This window comes from Manis javanica, chromosome 12 (genome assembly GCF_040802235.1).
Source record: "Manis javanica isolate MJ-LG chromosome 12, MJ_LKY, whole genome shotgun sequence".
NCBI lineage: Eukaryota > Metazoa > Chordata > Mammalia > Pholidota > Manidae > Manis > Manis javanica.
The window spans coordinates 92,770,700-92,783,669 of NC_133167.1; positions in this window are offsets into that span (position 1 = coordinate 92,770,700).

Below are 12,970 nucleotides of genomic sequence, written 5' to 3' on the forward strand. Positions count from 1 at the left end.
ATCAGTTTACATCCCTGCTTTCAATTCTTTTGGATGTATACCGTCCTGATTTATTTTAAAGAATATTTAGACGGAGAACAAAGCTGCCAGTGCTGCAGATCGGCCACCATTGCTGTGCAGGAGAACGTCAGGCCTATTCTGGTGCAGGACGTGGAGTGCACGGGGAGGAGCAACTCTGGGTAACTGTTCTCTTGTCCTCATGATTCCCCAGGGTCTAAACTTTGGAGCTCGGCTCTGTCAAATTAGGCTCCGAGTGCCAAGTGGAGGGAACAATATTTGCTCCTGCCCTATTCTCCCCAGTTGCAAACTAGTTAAAAATACCAGGACTCTTTAATACATGTTGACACAATATTCACTTCCTTGAAGTCAGTGGAGGAGTTAAGTCAAAATTAACTTTTTATTTAGTATTTATTTTTTTATGAGCATATCTGTCTCCATTCTCAACTAAAGGAGAATATACACATACACTTTGCTTGTATATACTTTTCTATCCTTGTATCTTTAACAACAGACTGAATTTATTAGTTTTAAGTTCACAACAAAACTGGAAGGTAGAGATTTCCCACATCCTCTCTACCCTCACCCAGCCCCTCCCATTAACAACATGCCCACCGGGTAGGGCATTTGTTATGTAGATGAGCCTGTACTGACACATAATCACCCCCAAGTGCACAGTTTATTTAGGGGTCACGCTTGGTGTTTTACATTCTAGGGGTTTGGACAACTGTACAATGACATATATCCTCCATCAGTCTCATGCAGAGGATTTTCATCGCTGCAAAAATCCTGTGCTCCTCCCATTAATTCCTCTCTTCCCCCCTAACCCCTGGCAGCCAGATTTTACTCTGTAGTTTTACCTTTTCTGTAATATATGTAGTTGGAATCGGTGTGTGGCTCTTTCAGATTGGCCTCTCATTTAGTGATATGCATTCAAGTTTCCTTCATGCCTTTTTGTGGCTTGATGGCTCATTTCTTTCTAGCATTGAATAATATACTCCATTGTCTGCATGTGCGGCAGTTTACTTACCAGGGCACCTATGGCAGGACATCTTAGTTGCTTCTAACTTTCGGCAACTAGGAATAAAGTTTCTATGAACACTGTGTGCGGGTTTGGGTGTGAACCTAAGTTTTCAACTTCTTTCGGTACATAGCAAGGAGAGCCATTGCTGGATTGCAGTGGGAGGCCTACAAGTAGTTCTACAGGACACGGCCCACTGTCCACATCGTTTGCATTCCCACCAGCAGTGGGCGCTGCTGCGCTTCCAGAGCCTCACCAACAGAGCCTCACCAGCCGTTGGTGTCAGCCTGCCTAACAGACCTCAGCCATTCTGACAGGGATGTAGTGGTTTCTCAGTATTTTAATTTGCACTTACTGAGTGACATGTTAAGCATCTTTCCATATGCTGATTTGCCATCTGTCTATCTTTGGTGAGGTGTCTGTTCAGGTCTTTGGCCTACTTTTTACTTGGGTTGTTTATTTTCTTAATACTGAGTTGGAGGAATTCTTTGTATATGTGTATTTTGAATAGCAGTACTTATCAGATGTCTTTTGCAAATATTTTCCCTCAGTGTGTGTTGTGTCTTCTTATCTCCACAGTGTCTTTTGCAGAACACAGGTTTTCAGTTTCATGGAGCATATGTTTGGTGTTCAGTTTAAAGTCACTGTGGGATGGAGTTTCCAGTTCTGCATGGAAGGAGCTTGGCAGCAGCCACTCCACCCTAAAAACATGTGAAAAGCTAAACAGTTTGAAAAACCGACTCTTCTGGGGTATGTAAGAAAGGTGAGGACACAGGAAAATGGCTGTCCCCGAGACTGGGGAGGGTGACAAGCTGACACATGAACACAGATAACAATTTACTGGAGCAGAGACTCCTGTGTGGATCCTGCTGTGGAGACCAGGGCCGGGCAGGACAACAGGAGCTGTGGAGGAGGAAGTGCTGGGGAGTTAGAGACCCCAGGGGGACCCAGTCGGAGCGGCCACTGCCATCTGGTGACATTTATTTCCGGAGCTCAAACACGTTCTTACAGTAAATACTGGAAAGTTCCTCTTGGTTCCAGCAGGGGAAGAAAGGCACCACCTGGAAATAAACATCAGTGCTCCGTTCTTAACTGCTGCCCTCTGGGAAACTACATAAGCGGAGCCCAAGTCGGCAGCTGCTCTTCTGGGTCCGGGAGGTCCAGGTCCTACACCCTGGACAATCCACCGATCCAGTGGACAGCTCTGTAGTTCTCTCAGCTATGAGACAGCAGAAAGGATACTCAATTTTAAGGAGATGGTAACTGAGGCACAGGGAGGAAAGGGGACTTCCCAAGGTCACGGGGTGCATGTGGCAGAGACAGGTGGCCCTAACACCACACAGTCTCTCAGCAAACCTGCTGCACCAGCAGACAGTCTCATCCCCTAATCTTGTGGTTCTATTCCCATTTTCTCCTGGGACCCCAAAGCATTTGGTTTGTATCATCTTCTGTATAGTCTTATTTAACAAATATTTTGGCAGACACTATTCCTATTTGTAGATAGAGAAGTACAGACAAATGGCCCCCTGAGAATTTCCTTGGAGCTGTGAAGCAATTTAGTGGTGTATCACGGGCATGGTCTCCTAGTTTCAGCCTCTCCTGACCCCCAGTGACTCACGGTCATCTGTGGTTATTGTAAACTTTACGTTTTGTTACTCTTTTTTTTTTTGTAAATGAAATTTGTTAACCAGAGAAAAGATGAGACCACAGCTTCTTAGAATACCTAAACAATGTAACTATAAAAATTTTCTGGGATTTAGCTCCCAGAGATTCATCTTCCTTTTTTTTTTTTTTTGAGAGGGCATCTCTCATATTTATTGATCAAATGGTTGTTAACAACAATAAAATTCAGTATGGGGGGGGTCAATGCTCAATGTACAATCATTAATCCATCTCAAGCCTAATTCTCGTCAGTCTCCAATCTTCTGAAGCATAACGAACAAGTTCTTACATGGTGAACGAATTCTTACATAGTGAATAAATTCTTACATGGTGAACAGTACAAGGGCAGTCATCACAGAAACTTTCGGTTTTGATCACGCATTATGAACTATAAACAATCAGGTCAAATATGAATATTCATTTGATTTTTGTACTTGATTTATATGTTGATCCCACATTTCTCCCTTTATTATTATTTTTATTTTTAATAAAATGCTGAAGTGGTAGGTAGATGCAAGATAAAGGTAGAAAACATAGTTCAGTGCTGTAAGAGGGCAAATGTAGATGATCAGGTCTGTGCCTATGGACTAAGTATTAATCCAAGCTAGGCAAGGGCAGCAAAACATCCACGGATGCAGAAGATTTCTCTCAAAGCAGGGGGTGTGAGGTTCTGAGCCTCACCTCTGTTGATCCCCAATTTCTCACCTGATGGCCCCCCTGCGACTGTGCCTGTCTTAGGTTGTTCCTCCCTTGAGGAATCTTACCCGTCTCTGGCTAACCAGTCATCTTCCGGGGCCATACAGGGAAATGTAAAGTTGGTAAGTGACAGAGAAGCCATATTGTTTGAAAAGGTTAGCTTTTTACTTCTTTGCACATTTATGCCCTGTGGCTTCTATGCCCAGCACTTGTCTCGAGGTATCTTTACCACCTGGAGGAATTATGATACTCGGTAAATTCGATATGAGGCACGAATTCTATCTAAGGGTTGTAATTAGGAAGGAAGAAGAAAAGCTAGAGAGGTAGCATATGGAAGGAAACATGGGAGGATTGATTATTTCTTTGACATATCTTCTTGTAGAGTACCTTAAGCATGTATAGGTTTTAAACTACCAACTAATTTGCGCTCACATATTAACATAATAGGAATACGGTGACATAAACAAAGCAAATCTATAATTACCATCCATCTCCAGTGAAGCCAAGAAAACCATTTAGGCACCCTAGGCATTTGTGAAAATTTGTCTATGATATGATGGATATTGTCCAACTGTACTTGATCAGTCTGAGAGAAATCAGACAAATTAAAGCAGCCCATTTCTGGGATCTGTTCACATCCCATATGTTCTTTTAACCATATATAGTCTATAGTCATGAGATTTTGGAGTGCTACAACTTGCACCCCTCCCAACTCCTGGTTGAGTTCCAACAGTACAGATCCGGTCAAATTCGTTGTCTCACTGTATGCACATGCCAGCCTAGACATCTCCCTCCTCCTTCTTATGGCAAGTCCAGGAGACGGTGGGCTGGATGCAGCCACAACCGCAGCATCGTCCGGATCCCTGTGGAGGCTTTTTGATGATCATCCCCCGGCACGAGTCCTCCAGAGAGTGCTGATGCCGGAAGCTCCTCCTCATATCGTATCTTAGTTCATTTTCTGGGTATCCGAGCTAGGCCTTGATCTTCTGCGTAGAAACAAACAGACCCTTTGCCCACACTTTGACATGCCCTCTATACCACTGTGCAGAACTCTTTGGAGGTCAGCACACAGTAACTGCTTTTTTTTTTTTTTTATTAAGAGAAAGGAATATTATCAGAAAAGAGTACCTCCATAGCTGATCATCTGACACCCTTTAAGTGATCAACATTAAGGATATTTAAAGCATGCGTTGATCTTTGATTTACCAATAGTTTTATCCTATCAAGGAGTAATCCCCCTTTTCTTTCTTTCTCTTTTTTTTTTAATTTTTAATCTACACTTACATGAAGAATACTATGTTTACTATGCTCTCCCCTATATCAGGTCTCCCCTAAAAAACACATTACGGTTACTGTCCATCAGCTTAGCAAAATGTTGCAGAATCACTACTTGTCCTCTCTGTGTTGTGCAGCCCACCCTCCCCTTTCTCCCTCCCCCCCATGTATGCTAATCTTAATACCCCCCTTCTTTTTGCCCCCCCTTATCCCTCCCTGCACACCCATCCTCCCCAGTTCCTTTCCCTTTGGTACCTATTAGTCCATTTTTGGGTTCTGTAATTCCGCTGCTGTTTTGTTCCTTCAGTTTTTCCTTTGTTCTTATACTCCACAGATGAGTGAAATCATTTGGTATTTCTCTTTCTCCGCTTGGCTTATTTCACTGAGCATAATACTCTCCAGCTCCATCCATGTTGCTGCAAATGGTTGGATTTTTCCACTTCTTATGGCTGAATAGTATTCCATTGTGTATATGTACCACATCTTCTTTATCCATTCATCTACCGATGGACATTTAGGTTGCTTCCAATTCTTGGCTATTGTAAATAGTGCTGCGATAAACATAGGGGTGCATCTGTCTTTCTCAAACTTGATTGCTGCGTTCTTAGGGTAAATTCCTAGGAGTGGAATTCCTGGGTCAAATGGTAGGTCTGTTTTGAGCATTTTGATGAACCTCCATACTGCTTTCCACAATGGTTGAACTAATTTACATTCCCACCAGCAGTGTAGGAGGGTTCCCCTTTCTTCACACCCTCGCCAACATTTGTTGTTGTTTGTCTTTTGGATGGCAGCTATCCTTACTGGTGTGAGGTGATACCTCATTGTAGTTTTAATTTGTATTTCTCTGATAATTAGCGATGTGGAGCATCTTTTCATGTGTCTCTTGGCCATCTGTATTTCTTTTTTAGAGAACTAACTGTTCGGTTCCTATGCCCATTTTTTAGTTGGGTTATTTGTCTTTTGTTTGTTGAGGCGTGTGAGCTCTTTATATATTCTGGACGTCAAGCCTTTATCGGATCTGTCATTTTCAAATATATTCTCCCATACTGTAGGGTTCCTTTTTGTTCTATTGATGGTGTCTTTCGCTGTACAGAAGCTTTTCAGCTCAATGTAGTCCCACTTGCTCATTTTTGCTGTTGTTTTCCTTGCCCAGGGAGATATGTTCAAGAAGAGGTCACTCATGTTTATGTCTAAGAGGTTTTTGCCTATGTTTTTTTCCAAGAGTTTAATGGTTTCATGACTTAGATTCAGGTCTTTGATCCATTTTGAGTTTACCTTTGTATATGGGGTTAGACAATGGTCCAGTTTCATTCTCCTACATGTAGCTGTCCAGTTTTGCCAGCACCATCTGTTGAAGAGACTGTCATTTTGCCATTGTATGTCCATGGCTCCTTTATCAAATATTAATTGACCATATATGTTTGGGTTAATTTCTGGAGTCTCTAATCTGTTCCACTGGTCTGTGGCTCTGTTCTTGTGCCAGTACCAAATTGTCTTGATTACTATGGCTTTGTAGTAGAGCTTGAAGTTGGGGAGTGATATCCCCCCTACTTTATTCTTCTTTTTCAGGATTGCTTTGGCTATTCGGGGTCTTTGGTGTTTCCATATGAATTTTTGAATTATTTGTTCCAATTCATTGAAGAATGTTGCTGGTAATTTGAGAGGGATTGCATCAAATCTGTATATTGCTTTGGACAGGATGGCCATTTTGACGATATTAATTCTTCCTAGCCATGAGCATGGGATGAGTTTCCATTTATTAGTGTCCCCTTTAATTTCTCTTAAGAGTGACTTGTAGTTTTCAGAGTATAAGTCTTTCACTTCTTTGGTTAGGTTTATTCCTAGGTATTTTATTCTTTTTGATGCAATGGTGAATGGAATTGTTTTCCTGATTTCTCTTTCTATTGATTCATTGTTAGTGTATAGGAAAGCTACAGATTTCTGTGTGTTAATTTTGTATCCTGCAACTTTGCTGTATTCCGATATCAGTTCTAGTAGTTTTGGAGTGGAGTCTTTAGGGTTTTTTTATGTACAGTATCATATCATCTGCAAATAGTGACAGTTTAACTTCTTCTTTGCCAATCTGGATTCCTTGTATTTCTTTGTTTTGTCTGATTGCCGTGGCTAGGACCTCCAGTACTATGTTAAATAACAGTGGGGAGAGTGGGCATCCCTGTCTGGTTCCCGATCTCAGAGGAAATGCTTTCAGCTTCTCGCTGTTCAGTATAATGCTGGCTGTGGGTTTATCATATATGGCCTTTATTATGTTGAGGTACTTGCCCTCTGTTCCCATTTTGCTGAGAGTTTTTATCATGAATGGATGTTGAATTTTGTCAAATGCTTTTTCAGCATCTATGGAGATGATCATGTGGTTTTTGTCTTTCTTTTTGTTGATGTGGTGGATTATGTTGATGGATTTTCGAATGTTGTACCATCCTTGCATCCCTGGGATGAATCCCACTTGGTCATGGTGTATGATCCTTTTGATATACTGTTGAATTCTGTTTGCTTATATTTTCTTGAGTATTTTTGCATCTACATTCATCAGGGATATTGGTCTGTAATTTTCTTTTTTGGTGGGGTCTTTGTCTGGTTTTGGTATTAGGGTGATGTTGGCTTCATAGAATGAGTTTGGGAGTATTCCCTCTTCTTCTATTTTTTGGAACACTTTAAGGAGAATGGGTATTATGTCTTCTCTGTGCGTCTGATAAAATTCCGAGGTAAATCCGTCTGGCCCCGGGGTTTTGTTCTTGGGTAGTTTTTTGATTACCGTTTCAATTTCTTTGCTCGTAATTGGTTTCTGTAACTTTTGTGTTTCTTCCTTGGTCAGTCTTGGGAGGTTGTATTTTTCTAGGAAGTTGTCCATTTCTTCTAGGTTTTCCAGCTTGTTGGCATATAGGTTTTCATAGTAGTCTTTAATAATTCTTTGTATTTCTGTGGAGTGTGTCGTGATTTTTCCATTCTCATTTCTGATTATGTTGATTTGTGTTGATTCTCTTTTTCTCTTAATAAGTTTGGCTAGAGGCTTATCTATTTTGTTTATTTTCTCAAAGAACCAGCTCTTGGTTTCGTTGATTTGTGCTATTGTTTTATTCTTCTCAATTTTGTTTATTTCTTCTCTGATCTTTATTATGTCCCTCCTTCTGCTGACTTTAGGCCTCATTTGTTCTTCTTTTTCCAGTTTTGATAATTGTGATGTTAGACTATTCATTTGGGATTGTTCTTCCTTCTTCAAGTGTGCCTGGATTGCTATATACTTTCCTCTTAAGACTGCTTTCGCTGTTTCCCACAGAAGTTGGGGCTTTGTGTTGTTGTTGTTATTTGTTTCTATATATTCCTTGATCTCTATTTTGATTTGTTCATTGATCCATTGATTATTTAGTAGCATGTTGTTAAGCCTCCATATGTTTGTGAGCCTTTTTTTTTCTTTGTAGAATTTTTTTCTACTTTTATACCTTTGTGGTCTGAAAAATTGGTTGGTAGAATTTCAATATTTTGGAGTTTACTGAGGCTCTTTTTGTGAGCTAGTATGTGGTCTATTCTGGGGAATGCTCCATGTGCACTTGAGAAGAATGTATATCCTGTTGCTTTTGGATGTAGAGTTCTATAGATGTCTATTAGGTCCATCTGTTCTAGTGTGTTGTTCAGTGCCTGTGTGTCCTTACTTATTTCTATCCTTTGGGGTGAGTGGTGTGTTGAAGTCTCCTAAAATGAATGCATTGCAGTCTATTTCCCTCTTTAGTTCTGTTAGTATTTGCTTCACATATGCTGGTGCTCCTGTATTGGGTGCATATATATTTAGAATGGTTATATCCTCTTGTTGGACTGAGCCCTTTATCATTATGTAGTGGCCTTCTTTATCTCTTGTTACTTTCTTTGTTTTGAAGTCTATTTTGTCTGATATTAGTACTGCAACCCCAGCTTTCTTCTCACTGTTGTTTGCCTGAAATGTTTTTCCATCCCTTGACTTTTAGTCTATGCTTATCTTTGGGTTTAAGGTGAGTTTCTTGTAAGCAGCATATAGATGGGTCTTGCTTTTTTATCCATTCTATTACTCTGTGTCTTTTGATTGGTGCATTAAGTCCATTTACATTTAGGGTGACTATTGAGAGATATGTACTTATTGCCATTGCAGGCTTTAGATTCGTGGTTACCAAAGGTTCAAGGTTAGCTTCTTTAGTATCTTACTGCCTAACTTAGCTCTCTTATTGAGCTGTTATATACACTGTCTGGAGATTCTTTTCTTCTCTCCCTTCTTATTCCTCCACCTCCATTCTTCATATGTTGTGTGTTTTGTTCTGTGCTCTTTTTAGGAGTGCTCTCATCTAGAGCAGTCCCTGTAAGATGCCCTGCAGAGGTGGTTTGTGGGAAGCAAATTCCCTCAGCTTTTGCTTGTCTGAGAATTGTTTAATCCCGCCATCATATTTAAATGATAGTCGTGCTGGATACATTATCCTTGGTTCAAGACCCTTCTGTTTCATTGCATTAAGTATATCATGCCATTCTCTTCTGGCCTGTAGGATTTCTGTCAAGAAGTCTGATGTTAGCCTGATGGGTTTTCCTTTATAGGTGACCTTTTTCTCTCTAGCTGCCTTTAAAACTCTTTCCTTGTCCTTGATCCTTGCCATTTTAATTACTATGTGTCTTGGTGTTGTCCTCCTTGGATCCTTTCTGTTGGGGGTTCTGTGTAATTCCATCGTCTGTTCGATTATTTCCTCCCCCACTTTGGGGAAGTTTTCAGCAATTATTTCTTCAAAGAGACTTTCTATCCCTTTTCCTCTTTCTTCTTCTTCTGGTATCCCTATAATACGAATATTATTCCTTTTGGCTTGGTCACATAGTTCTCTTAGTGTTGTTTCATTCCTTGAGATCCTTTTATCTCTATGTCAGCTTCTATACGTTCCTGTTCTCTGGCTTCTATTCCTTCAATGGCCTCTTGCATCTTATCCATTCTGCTTATAAATCCTTCCAGGGATTGTTTCACTTCTGTGATCTCCTTCCTGACATCTGTGATCTCCCTTCAGACTTCATCCCATTGTTCTTGCATTTTTCTCTGCATCTCTGTCAGCATGTTCATGATTTTTATTTTGAATTCTTTTTCAGGAGGACTGGTTAGGTCTGTCTCCTTCTCAGGTGTTGTCTCTGTGATCTTTGTCTGCCTGTAGTTTTGCCTTTTCATGGTGATAGAGATAGTTTGCAGAGCTGGTACAAGTGACCATTGGAAGAGCTTCCCTTCTTGTTGGTTTGTGGCCTTCCTCTCCTGGGAGAATAGCGACCTCTAGTGGCTTGTGCTGTGCAGCTGTGTGCAGACAGGGCTTCTTCTTCCTGCCCAGTTGCTATGGGGTTTATCTCCGCTGTTGCTGTGGGCGTGGCCTGGCTGGGGCTGCTCCTCCAAAATGGTGGAGCCCCGTTGGAGGGGGAGCGGCCGGGAGGCTATTTATCTCCGTAAGGGGCCTCTGTGCTCCCTGCTGCCCAGGGGGTTAGAGTGCCCAGAGATCCCCAGATTCCCTGCCTCTGGTCTAAGTGACCTGTCCTGCCCCTTTAAGACTTCCAAAAAGCACTCTCCAAACCAAAACAACAACAGCAACAATGAGAGAGGGAACAGAAAAAAAAAAAAAAAAAAAAAGGAAAAAACACGCGATTTTTTTTTTTTTTAGTCCTCAGGCGCCGGTCCCAGGCACCCGCTCACTGGTCCTGCTGCCCTGCCTCCCTAGCACCAGGGTCCCTGTCCCTTCAAGGCTTCCAAATAGCACCCACCCACCGGTCCCGCAGGGAAAAATGTGCGATATTCTTTGTCCTCAGGTACCGGTCCCAGGCACCCGCTCACCAGTCCCGCTGCCTTGCCTCCCTAGCAATGGGGTCCCTGTCCCTTTAAGGCTTCCAAAAAGCACTCACCAAAAGAGAAAAAAAAAAGGGGGGGTGGGAAACGTGCGATTTCCTCCGTCCTCAGGCGCTGGTCTCAGGCACCTGCCCTCCGGTCCCGCAGGGAAAAACGCGATATTCTTTGTCCTCAGGCACCGGTCCCAGGCACCCGCTCACCAGTCCCGCCACCCTGCCTCCCTAGTACCGGGGTCCCTGTCCCTTTAAGGCTTTCGAAAAGCACTCCCCAAAAAGAGACAAAAAAAGGGGAAAAACGCACGATTTCCTCCGTCCTCCGGCACCCGCCCACTGGTCCCACAGGGAAAAATGCGTGATATTCTTTGTCCTCAGGCGCCGGTCCCAGGCACCCGCTCACCGGTCCTGCTGCTCTGCCTTCCTAGCACCAGGGTCCCTGTCCCTTTAAGGCTTCCAAAAAGCACTCGCCAAAAAGAGAAAAAAAAGGGGAAAAACGCGCAATTTCCTCCGTCCTCAGGCGCCGGTCTCAGGCACCTGCCCTCCGGTCCCGCAGGGAAAAACGCGGGATATTCTTTGTCCTCAGGCGCCGGTCCCAGGCACCCGCTCACCCGTCCTGCTGCTCTGCCTCCCTAGCAACGGGGGCCCTGTCCCTTTAAGGCTTCCAAAAAGCACTCGCCAAAAAGAGAAAAAAAAAAAGGGGAAAAATGTGCGATTTCCTCCGTCCTCAGGTGCTGTTCTCAGGCACCCGCCCACCAGTCCCGTAGGGAAAAATGCATGATATTCTTTGTCCTCAGATGCCGGTCCCAGGTACCTGCTCACCGGTCCTGCCACTCTGCCTCCCTAGCAACGGGGTCCCTGTCCCTTTTAGGCTTCCAAAAAGAACTCGCCAAAAAAAAAAAAAAACCGCTCTGGTTTCTTTCCTCCGCCGGGAGCCGGGGGGGAGGGGCACTTGGGTCCCACCGGGCCAGGGCTTGTATCTTACCCCCTTCGCAAGGCGCTGGGTTCTTGCAGGTGTGGATGTGGTCTGGATGTTGTCCTGTGTCCTGTGGTCTTTATTTTAGGAAGATTTTTCTTTGTTATATTTTCATAGCTCTATGTGTTTTTGGGAGATTTCCACTGCTCTACTCACGCCACCATCGTGGCTCCCTTGTTATTCTTATATACCCCTGATTTGTAAGGAGAATTATGAAAGATGAATAGACTTATTTTACAAATCAGGTCCTTGGCCAGATAAAGTATGCCAATAATCATTCAACAAAACGAACCTTACTTACATATTCTGACATATGCAAAGCTGTTTTATCAGCACTGGAGGGAAGGCAGGAATCGGTCACCATGGAGACATATGCACCACCCCTTCACTGCTGCTGTTCATAGGTCCAGATCTTTAGAGTGGATGCCAACTGGGAAGGCTGGCAGGTAGGCCCCAACGTAATGGGAACAGGTGACCTTCTATTATTCCCAGCATCGTGCCAGGTGCTTCTTCAGCGTGGAGGCCTATTCTTAGGACTATAGAATCATGAGTTTAAGTGATCTGTCATAAGTTCCAAGTGTTCGCCACAGGGTGTGCCCACCTCTAACTTGAGACACTGGGTCACCACCACCAAGACATTCAATGGAGACAATGTAGTTCCAAACCAGCTCTTCAACATTTGCTGCCCAGAAAGCACCACTCCTTCAGATTAATAGGATTTAGTTTTCCAGCAAGTAATTTTCTGCAGAGAATCAGTCTGGCAAGTAATTTAAGCCTTCTGCATGTACTTCTAGCCCCCTGACCCACAGTGGTTCAAGCTATAAAAAGCATGTCCTTGGAATACTTCCGTATCATTAACCAAACCAAGCTGCTTAATTTTAAATTGTTTGTTTTATATTCCCCTTGCCTCTAGTGTGAATTCAGATGATTTCTATTTTCTAACAGTAGTAACCAAAGGGGAGCACCCGAGTCTAACGGCACTTAGACTACTGATCTCAGGAGATACCGATGATGTAAAAGCATGTTTTCATTCCTGCTGAAACACTGCAACTCAATAGTCAGGGGCCAGTGCACATCAATAGGTACCAGTCTATAGTGAAAAGAGTTCTGAGATATAAATTATTTCACCACTTGGAGCCTCAATTTCATCATCTGTAAAATGGAGATGAAATCTGTCGTGCCCGGTTGTGGGGTTTCTTAGTGACAGTGCATACCAAGTACCTGGGTCATCACAGATGGGCTCAGTGCCGGTTTCGGGGACTTGCGGGGTTATGACAGCACCTCTAAGTACGGAATTTATGTGTCCTTATGACTCTGACAATCCTTCTGGCAGAGAAATAACAGATAAAATCCTACTTTCTAATTTGCTATCTAATGAATCTCTAGGCAGGGAGAAAGGTGTGGGGAAGAAAAGGGAACTGTGTCCTTAGCCCCATGTGCTGGCCATCAGTGGGCACCGTGCTAAGCACCTACTGATCACCATCGCACAAGGCAGGGAGTCACCCCAGAAC